Below are 8,580 nucleotides of genomic sequence, written 5' to 3'. Positions count from 1 at the left end.
TCCCACTGACAACCAAGGGTCTCCTCCTCCATATCCTGCTAGCTCATAGCTGTTTTCTACCTAGAACATCAGATTCAGGGTAGTAGTACTTAGGATGTTGTCAGACGAGATGGAGAAACTTCCATTCCTCCAGTCTGATGTTCCTACCCAATGAAAATAACGTTTTACAGTTTTCTCAGTTATCTGAACAAAAAACTTAGTGATACTTTTTTTCTATTCTTTTTTTTCAGAGCTGGGGACCGAACCCAGGTCCTTGCGCTTGCTAGGCAAGTGCTCTACCACTGAGCCAAATCCCCAACCCCAAACTTGATATTTAATCTTGATTGGATTGAGAAGCCCTTAGGATGTTCATAAAGCATACCTCCTTTTGTATGGATCCCCATGCAGGATCTTATGCAGACTATAGATTGTGAGGGAGCTAGTACAATTAATGGAATTGTACTAGATTGTAATGGAATTGTACCAGTAACAGATTCAAAATTTGAATAGAGTAGAAGGAGTGACTTAGTTACAGTTTTACTGCTGTGAACAGACACCATGACCAATGTAAGCTTTATAAAGGACAACATTTAACTGGGGCTGGCTTACAGGTTCAGAGGTTCAGTCCATTATCATCAAGGCGGGAGCATGGCAGCATCCAGGCAGGCATAGTGCAGGAGGAGCTGAGTTCTACATCTTCATCTGAAGGAAGCCAGGAACAGACTGAGCATCCTCAGGCAGCTAGGAGGAGGGTCTCCAAGCCCACTCCACAGTGACACACTTCCTCCAACAAGACCACATCTTCTAATAGTGCCACTCTCTGGGCCAAGCATATGCAAACCATCACAAGGAGTTAGAGAAAATGGATCACAGGGGTGTGGTGGAGGTGCCCTTGAAGGGTGTGTCTTAGCACTGTCCCTGTCCTAGGACTCCTTTGCTTTCATAGTTGCAATGAAGTGAGTATCTTTACCACACACTCTCCATCATGATGTTCTGTCTAACCACAGCCCTTGAAACAATGGAGCCAGCTGGATCATAGACTGAAACTACCCAAGCCATGAGCTGTTGGATCTTTTGTGCTGTGCATTCAGAAGCTGAGTTCTGTTCCCCAGTCTATGCAACCTGATCTGGGGGCACAATATTGAACAATGTACTGTAAAGAATGCTGCCCCAATAGTTCCTGATTAGTTAACAGTCATAGGCTAGTGCCAATGACTGGGCGGGAGAGAGAGGAAGGCAGGAGTGGAGATCGAGGAGGAGGTCTCAGGTAGGGACCATGAGAGGAAGGAGAGAGGAGGTAGAAATAGGAGACTGCCATGAGGCAGGATGGACCATGAGGATGGACCATTAGTACTGTGGATTTGGTCTAAAGCTTGTATTATGCGAATTGGATCCCCAAAATTGCATGAATATCCACATATAAGACGCTCAATTCCCCCGCCCCCCAGTTGGTTTTGATTGGTAAACAAAGTTGTCAGCAGCCAATGACTGGGCAGGAAGACTTTAGGATGCAGGGCAAGGGACCAAAGGAAGAAGAAAATATAGCCACCAGGCTGGGAAAGGGGTAAAGACCACCAGGCCTGAGAGGTGCAGAAGAGAGAGCCTAGCAATCGTCTAAGAGCCAGGGAAGAGAGGCTTCAGCCCCACTCACACTAGGTATAGGACAGCAAAGATGCAATATAAATTTTAGTAAGTAATAACTCAGGAATATTGGAGAGGAGGTGTTAGCCACATGGAAGTTTTGGAGTGACCCAACCATTGAGCCGTTTGAGGCATATTAAAATATAAGGCTGCGTGTATGTCTTTCATTCAGGAACCTAGAACATTGGGGTGGGTAGCAAGGAATTTCCTGCTACCACCACCACTAGGTGGATTAGAGAAGGGATTCATTGGCTACTGTGATACATGAGCATGTGGCCATAAGGAGTTCACATTGAAGACACACATGAATCAAAGCAAGACTCAATTGTCAAGTAAAGGGCATTTGTCTGGTTATTAATTTCCTAGCAGGATTAGAATAGCTCAGAACCTGCTCAGCACAGTGTCAGCAGCTTGTAAATTAAATTCCAGGTTTCTGCATCTTGTAATCGGGAGCTAGATGAGGAGTGGGACAAAAACTCAACATAAATTAACATCAACGATGAACCAAAATAAGCTTGTCCTTCTATAAGTTGTTTCCAGATGTATCTGTCACAGTCTTGACTACAACCAAAAAATATCACACACACACACACACACACACAGGTTTCCCAGAAGTGAGATGCTAGATCATGTAGTAAATATAATTTCATTTTTTTTTTTAGGAACCTCATAATACCCGTATTAACTTCCATTCCCTGCCCAGTACACACGAGTTCCTCTTCCTAGTACTTGTTCCTTTGGAGGCTTCCTCTTCCTCAAGCAAATAACTGCTGACAGCTCCAGTGCACACAACCAAGTCAATGGAGAATTCATGGCTTTCAATGTGCTCTTTTATTCTCAATGACTCAAAATAAAACTAATAAGCACAGCTGACATTTATTGCACACTCAATGTGTGCTATCATCATGGGAAATTAAAGGCTGGAAGACACTCAAACCTTCCTAAGCTCACAGGACAGAAATTGAAGTCAGCAGTTGGATTTTGGTTTTTTAACTTTTTTCTTTCTTTCTGCCTTTCTTCCTTTCTTTCTTTCTTTCTTTCTTCCTTCCTTCCTTCCTTCCTTCCTTCCTCCCTTCCTTTCTGTTTTCGTGTATAAATGTTCATGCATGTGTGTCTATGTGTGTGCACACACTCATGCATGTGTGCACTTTTATGTGTGCATGTGAAGGCCAGAGGTTGATATTGTGTGTCTTTCTCAATTGTTCTTCACCTTATTTTTTCAGACAGGGTCTTGTATTGAACCTGCAACTGGCTAATTGGTTAGTGTGGCTGGCCAGAGAGACCCAGGGATCCCCCCTTTGGCCTTCCCAGCACTGGGATTATAGGTACTTACTACTACATCCAGTTTTTTGTTTTGTTTCTGTTTTATTTAAACATAGGTTCTGGTGAACCAAATAAGATCATCAGGCTTGGACAAAGAACACTTTATCCATTGTCACCTACTTGTCTCCTGCGTGTAATAAAATACCCTAACCAAAGCAACTTGAGAAAGGGTTTATTTTGGCTCATAGTTTGAGTGCAGTCCACTGTGGTAGGGAACTAACGATGGAAGAACTTGAGGAACCAGTTGGTCACTTCACATGCATAACCAAAAAGCAGAAAGAAAGAAATGATAGTACTCAGTCTCTGCCTGCCTCTGTCTGTCCCCTTCCCCTCGCCCTCCCTCTCCTTTTTATTGTCTATAGCCCCAGCCATAGGTCATGTAGTCAAGAGTTAAGCTGGGTCTTACCACCTCATCAGCCACGTCTATATAATCCCTTCAAAGCTTGCCCAGAGACTTATCTCCTAGGTGATTTTAGATCTTGTTGAGCTGACAACATTAAGCATTTCATGGGCTGAGTCATTGTCTGATCATTTCTGCCATAACCAGAGACTATGTTCTCAGTCATATACTGCACTACCTCTTATCTCAGAAACTATTAAAAAAGGTGTGTCTGTTTATCAGAAGTTTAACATCTGGACTGACTCAAATAGTCTGTGTGCTAGTTATCTATTATCTCAGAGCACAACATCCCCAAACCTGAAGCTTAAATTGCAAATGTTTGTCAGCCTCGTGATTCTCAGTCTCCCAGATGACATCAAACGGCTACCTCTCTCAAGACTCTAACGACACTGAAGCAGCACACCCAAGATACTCTGCAAGCCTCAGTAGGCAAAACACCCACACATATAAAGTAAAATGTTTTAAATTAAAATAAGTTTTATAACTGTTACCAGAAGCCTAACTCTGGGGATCTAAACAGACCAGATTCTACTAGATGTATCTTTTGGAGTCCAAACAGGAAAGAGAGAGACAGAGAGAGGAACACGCATGCACACACCCACATGAACACGCGGGGGGCGGGGAGGGGGGAGAGAGAGAGAGAGAGAGAGAGAGAGAGAGAGAGAGAGAGAGGAGTAATATCAAAACAGGAAGAGAAGTTATTTTATCTGTGCCCAGCTTGGGAAGACAATGGATGTAGCCTCACCCTAAAAAACAAACAAACAAAAAAAGCAACCCTATTCTGGGTATTAACAATAGCTCCAAGTTTATCGACAGAAAGGAGACAAAACCAACAGGGTGGGAAGAGGCAAGTGTATGCCTTGTGATCAGAGTGATGTGGTTGAACCTGGTCTGAGTTGGTTTTGAGGGTCCTGCTGGCATGAGAGAGTCATAGAAATAGTGATTGCTTGACTACTCACTTTGATTCCCAGCAACATGATTGACAGCAGGATTCATTATTCCTGGAATTTGAATTAAATTGGTGTGGTGGTTTGAAAAGGAACTCTTCTCTCCCATTGATTTTTGAATGTTTGGTCACCAGGGAGTAGCACTATTTGAAGGATTAAGAGGTGTGACCTTGTTGGAGAAAGTGTATCATTGAAAGTGGGGTTTGAGGTTTCAGTAGCCCATGCCAAGCCTAGAGTCTCCCTGCTGCTTGCGGCTCTCCATAAAACTCCCAGGTACTTCACCACCACCACGTCTGTGCATCCATGCTTACTGCCATGATGAAAATGGACCAACCCTCTGAAACTGTATGGAAGCGAGGGTAAATGCTTTCCTTTATAAGAGTTACCATGCTCTGCCAGCTAGTGCTGGTGAACACCTTCGATCCCTGCACTCAGGAGGCAGAGGCAAGTGGATCTCTGTGGGTTCAAGGCCAGCCTGTCCACAGATCAAGTTCCAAGACAGCCATGACTGCTACCCAGAGGAAACTCTGTCATCAAAAAGACAAAACAAAACAAATAAAACAAACAAACAAGAAATTACCATGGTCATGGTGTCTCTTTACAGCAATAGAACCTGAGACACATGGGAAGAAGTAATAACTGGAAACCCAGGAGCAGGTTACAAGGTCAAATAGAAACCACTAAGACAAGGAGACCAAAGGACAGTTTCAGAGGAACCCATGTCAGTGCCATCATTATCACAATTTGCTTTAGCTGCAGACGCCATGGGGACACCAGAGGGAAGACACTTCCATAGGCTAACAGTATCAAGAGGCAGGGAAACAGAGACCACCGACTGCCATCTAGGAGGCCTGGCATCATAGCTGCTCCTGTTTGAATCCATTTAATCTAAGATTCTTTTGTATGTATGCATGTGTCTGCACAGGTACATGCATGTACTTGCATGTGTACGTGTGTGTAGTTTCCGGAGGTTAACCCTAGTGTCTTCCCTAGTTGTTTTCCATCTAAATTTTAATTTTTTAAAATTACATTTGTGTGTGTGTGTGTGTGTGTGTGTGTGTGTGTGTGTGTGTGTGTGCTGCCACTACACACGTGGAAGTCAGAGGGAAACACTTTTGAAAGACAATGCTCTCCTTCCACCACATGGATCCCAGAAATCAAACTCGGGTCACTGGACTGACAGCCAGTCCTTTACCCACCGAGCCATCCTGCAAATCCCAGCATTTTCTATTATAATATAAACTGGTATTGCTGTATGGTAAAATAAGACTTGTTTTTACCTTGTTTTCTCTGAACAGGAGTCAACAGTCTTTTCACAGAGGCTTCCTGTTATTCTGAAATGTTCAATAATATTTTAGAATACAAGACACTTGATTATTAACAAGAAGTTGTGCTTTCTTTCTTTGTAATGCCAAATGAGGAAGGTGTTAGCAAGAAGCAAATTCTCTTTTAAAGGCATAGCTACGCCATTGAGGAAAGAGAGAGACTGAATGGTCAAATGCAAGCAATGAACATTGCTTCTGAAGGGTCCCACCTTGAGGTCCAGGCAGGCCTGGAGCTCACTGTGTAGCCCAGGCTGATCCTTTCATTTAGGATCTTCTAGCCACTGTTCCAAACATGAGGATTATACATGTACCACAACACATGTGCCGGAAATGTTTCTATTTCCTTGTCTAAGAACCGAATGCTAGATTCCCACTTCTGTATTTTTGTTTTCAGTTTAGGACCTAGCAAGCATTGAATGCTATGGTGGTTGTATTGTTTTATTTTGTTCTGCTTTTAAAGCATATATAGGCCCTAGGTTCAGTCCCCAGGACTACAAACACAAACAAATGAAAATAAACAGTAAAAAGAGGAAAAAAACAAAATCTTTAAATGGCATTTTCACAAGGCAGGGATAGCTTGCGATATTTCAATCCTTAAATTCTTAAATTGTTAAATTCTGCCAAGCAGTGGGGGCACCTCTTTAATCTCAGCATTCAGAGGCAGGAGTTTGGTGTATCTCTGGGAGTTCAAGACCAGCCTAGTCTACTAGGGGAGATCAGGACAGCCAGGACTACACAGAGAAATACCACCTTAAAAAAAAAAAGTACCACCCAATAAAGTAACCACTAAGTAAATGCAGCTGCAAAGTATTTAAAGGTGCGCCTCACGAGGTTCCATTGAAACATGCTTTAAATACACATTGGACTCATTTAAATACACATTGGACACATTTCATACTCAGTATGAAAAACAGGATAAATGATTTTTAATAAGAATGACATATACTTCTAAATCTCCATATTAATTCTACCTTGCTTTCTCAGACATGAGTTAACACTTCTTTGACAGAAACTTGCAATTATTTTGAAATGTTTAATAATATTTTAGGATATGAGAAACTGGTTTGTTGAAATAATAATAATAAACCAAAATAATAATGTTCCTGATACATTAGGTTAAATATACTGTTACAGTTAATTGCATACTTTTTAAAGAAAAGCCTTTCTTACCAGACTGGGATCCAATCCAGGGCCTGGTGCATGTGAGGTAAGCACTCTCCCACTGAGCCACACCCCAGCGCTAACGGATAGGCAGCCCTGCCAGGGAGAACACAGGACAGCCACTTCCAACTCGACTTCACATGTCCCCGCACATGTGAATCTGTAACTATACTTCAAACTCTTAGTTCTTTATGCAACATTTGAATCTGACCACGTAAAACTTTTAGTTACTAAATCTGGAAATTGTTGTTAATACAGTTGTGATAATGATTGTTGTCAACTTGACAGGGTCTAGAATCACCTAAGAGGGAAATCTCTAGGCATATCTGTGAGGAAGTTTCTAGATCAGGTTAGTTGAAGTGGGAAGAGTATCCCTAACAGTGGGTGGCATCCGGTCCATGGCCTGGGGTCCAGGACTAAATAAAGAGGAGAAGCAAGCTAAGCACCAACATTTATCACTCCTGGCTTCCTGGCTGAGGATAGACTGTGACAAGCTGACTCCTGCCACCATGCCTTCCCAGAGTGACTGACTCCACCCTCTGACCTGGAGCCCAAACAAACCCTTTCTCCCTTAAGTTGCTTTTGTCTATGTAACGAGAAACGTTACTAACGGCTGCGGAAGCTGTTAATTGTAATTATAATGTATGCCTGCTGCACTGCACCTATTGTTCCTGCTGAGGAGGAAGGTGGATCACCTGAGGTCAAAGCTGTTGAGCAAGCCAGGGCAGTATAGCAAATCTCATCTCAAAAAAGTAAATATAAATAAAATTATAAATGTAACGTCTTATTTTATTAGATGGTGTTGCTTCAGAATCACACAGTTGCTAGGTTTTGATTTTTTGTTTTTGTTTTATTTTGCTTTATGCTTTTTATTGATAGGATATATTACTAGAGCAAAATAATGGGCTCCATGGTAAGGTCTTTTTTTTCTTGTTTGTTTGAGAGCCTGGAACTAGCTATATAAATCAGACTTGATTAAAGTCCTCTGCCACCAACTCTGGCAGTTTTTTGTTTTTGTTTTTGTTTTTCCTTTTTCTTTTTTTCGGAGCTGGGGACCGAACCCAGGGCCTTGCGCTTCCTAGGCAAGCGCTCTACCACTGAGCTAAATCCCCAACCCCTGTTTTTGTTTTTTTAATAAGTTGGCTCCTGTGTTAATTGTAAAAATTACAAATCTTGAGAGATTAACCCTAGTCTAATATCCTTAATCTTGAAGTTAAAATTTTACTGTTTCTTAAATCAAGAAACAACAAAATGACTCAAGAACATAAAATGTAGAGAGTCTGGGAATTAAAATTCGTTGCCCCCTTTCTCATCACCAGTCTCAAAATCCACCCCTTTTAAATAGTATTATATATAATGTATATAATTTATATATAATAAATTTATATGTATAATATATAATTTATATATATATATTTATATACTATATAATGTGTTATATAGTATATAACATATATATATTACTATTATTTTATGTGTATGGGTGTTTTGCCTGCAAGTCTGTCTTGTCTATGCACCAAGCACATGATGCTGAGCCTATGAGCCTCCCTAGGGCTTTTAGGAACCAAGTCAAGGTCCTCTGGAGGAGCAATCTGGACTCTTAAATAAGAGTCTTATCTGAGCTATCTCTACAGCCACAAAAGATGCCACTCTTTCAAGAAAAATATGCTACAAAGGCTGTTGTCAATGAGACTTTCAGAGAGTCACTACATCTCTCTGAACCACAACAAAAAGTTGAGAAGGTAGTCTGTTTAAAGCTTAAATTTAAGCCTCTTTCCATTGAACACAAGGGATGGCCTTCTCA

This window comes from Rattus norvegicus, chromosome 10 (genome assembly GCF_021556685.1).
Source record: "Rattus norvegicus strain SHRSP/BbbUtx chromosome 10, alternate assembly SHRSP_T2T, whole genome shotgun sequence".
NCBI classification, from domain to species: Eukaryota; Metazoa; Chordata; class Mammalia; order Rodentia; family Muridae; genus Rattus; species Rattus norvegicus.
The sequence above is the reverse complement of the archived record's forward strand: the minus strand, read 5'-3'. Positions refer to the sequence as shown.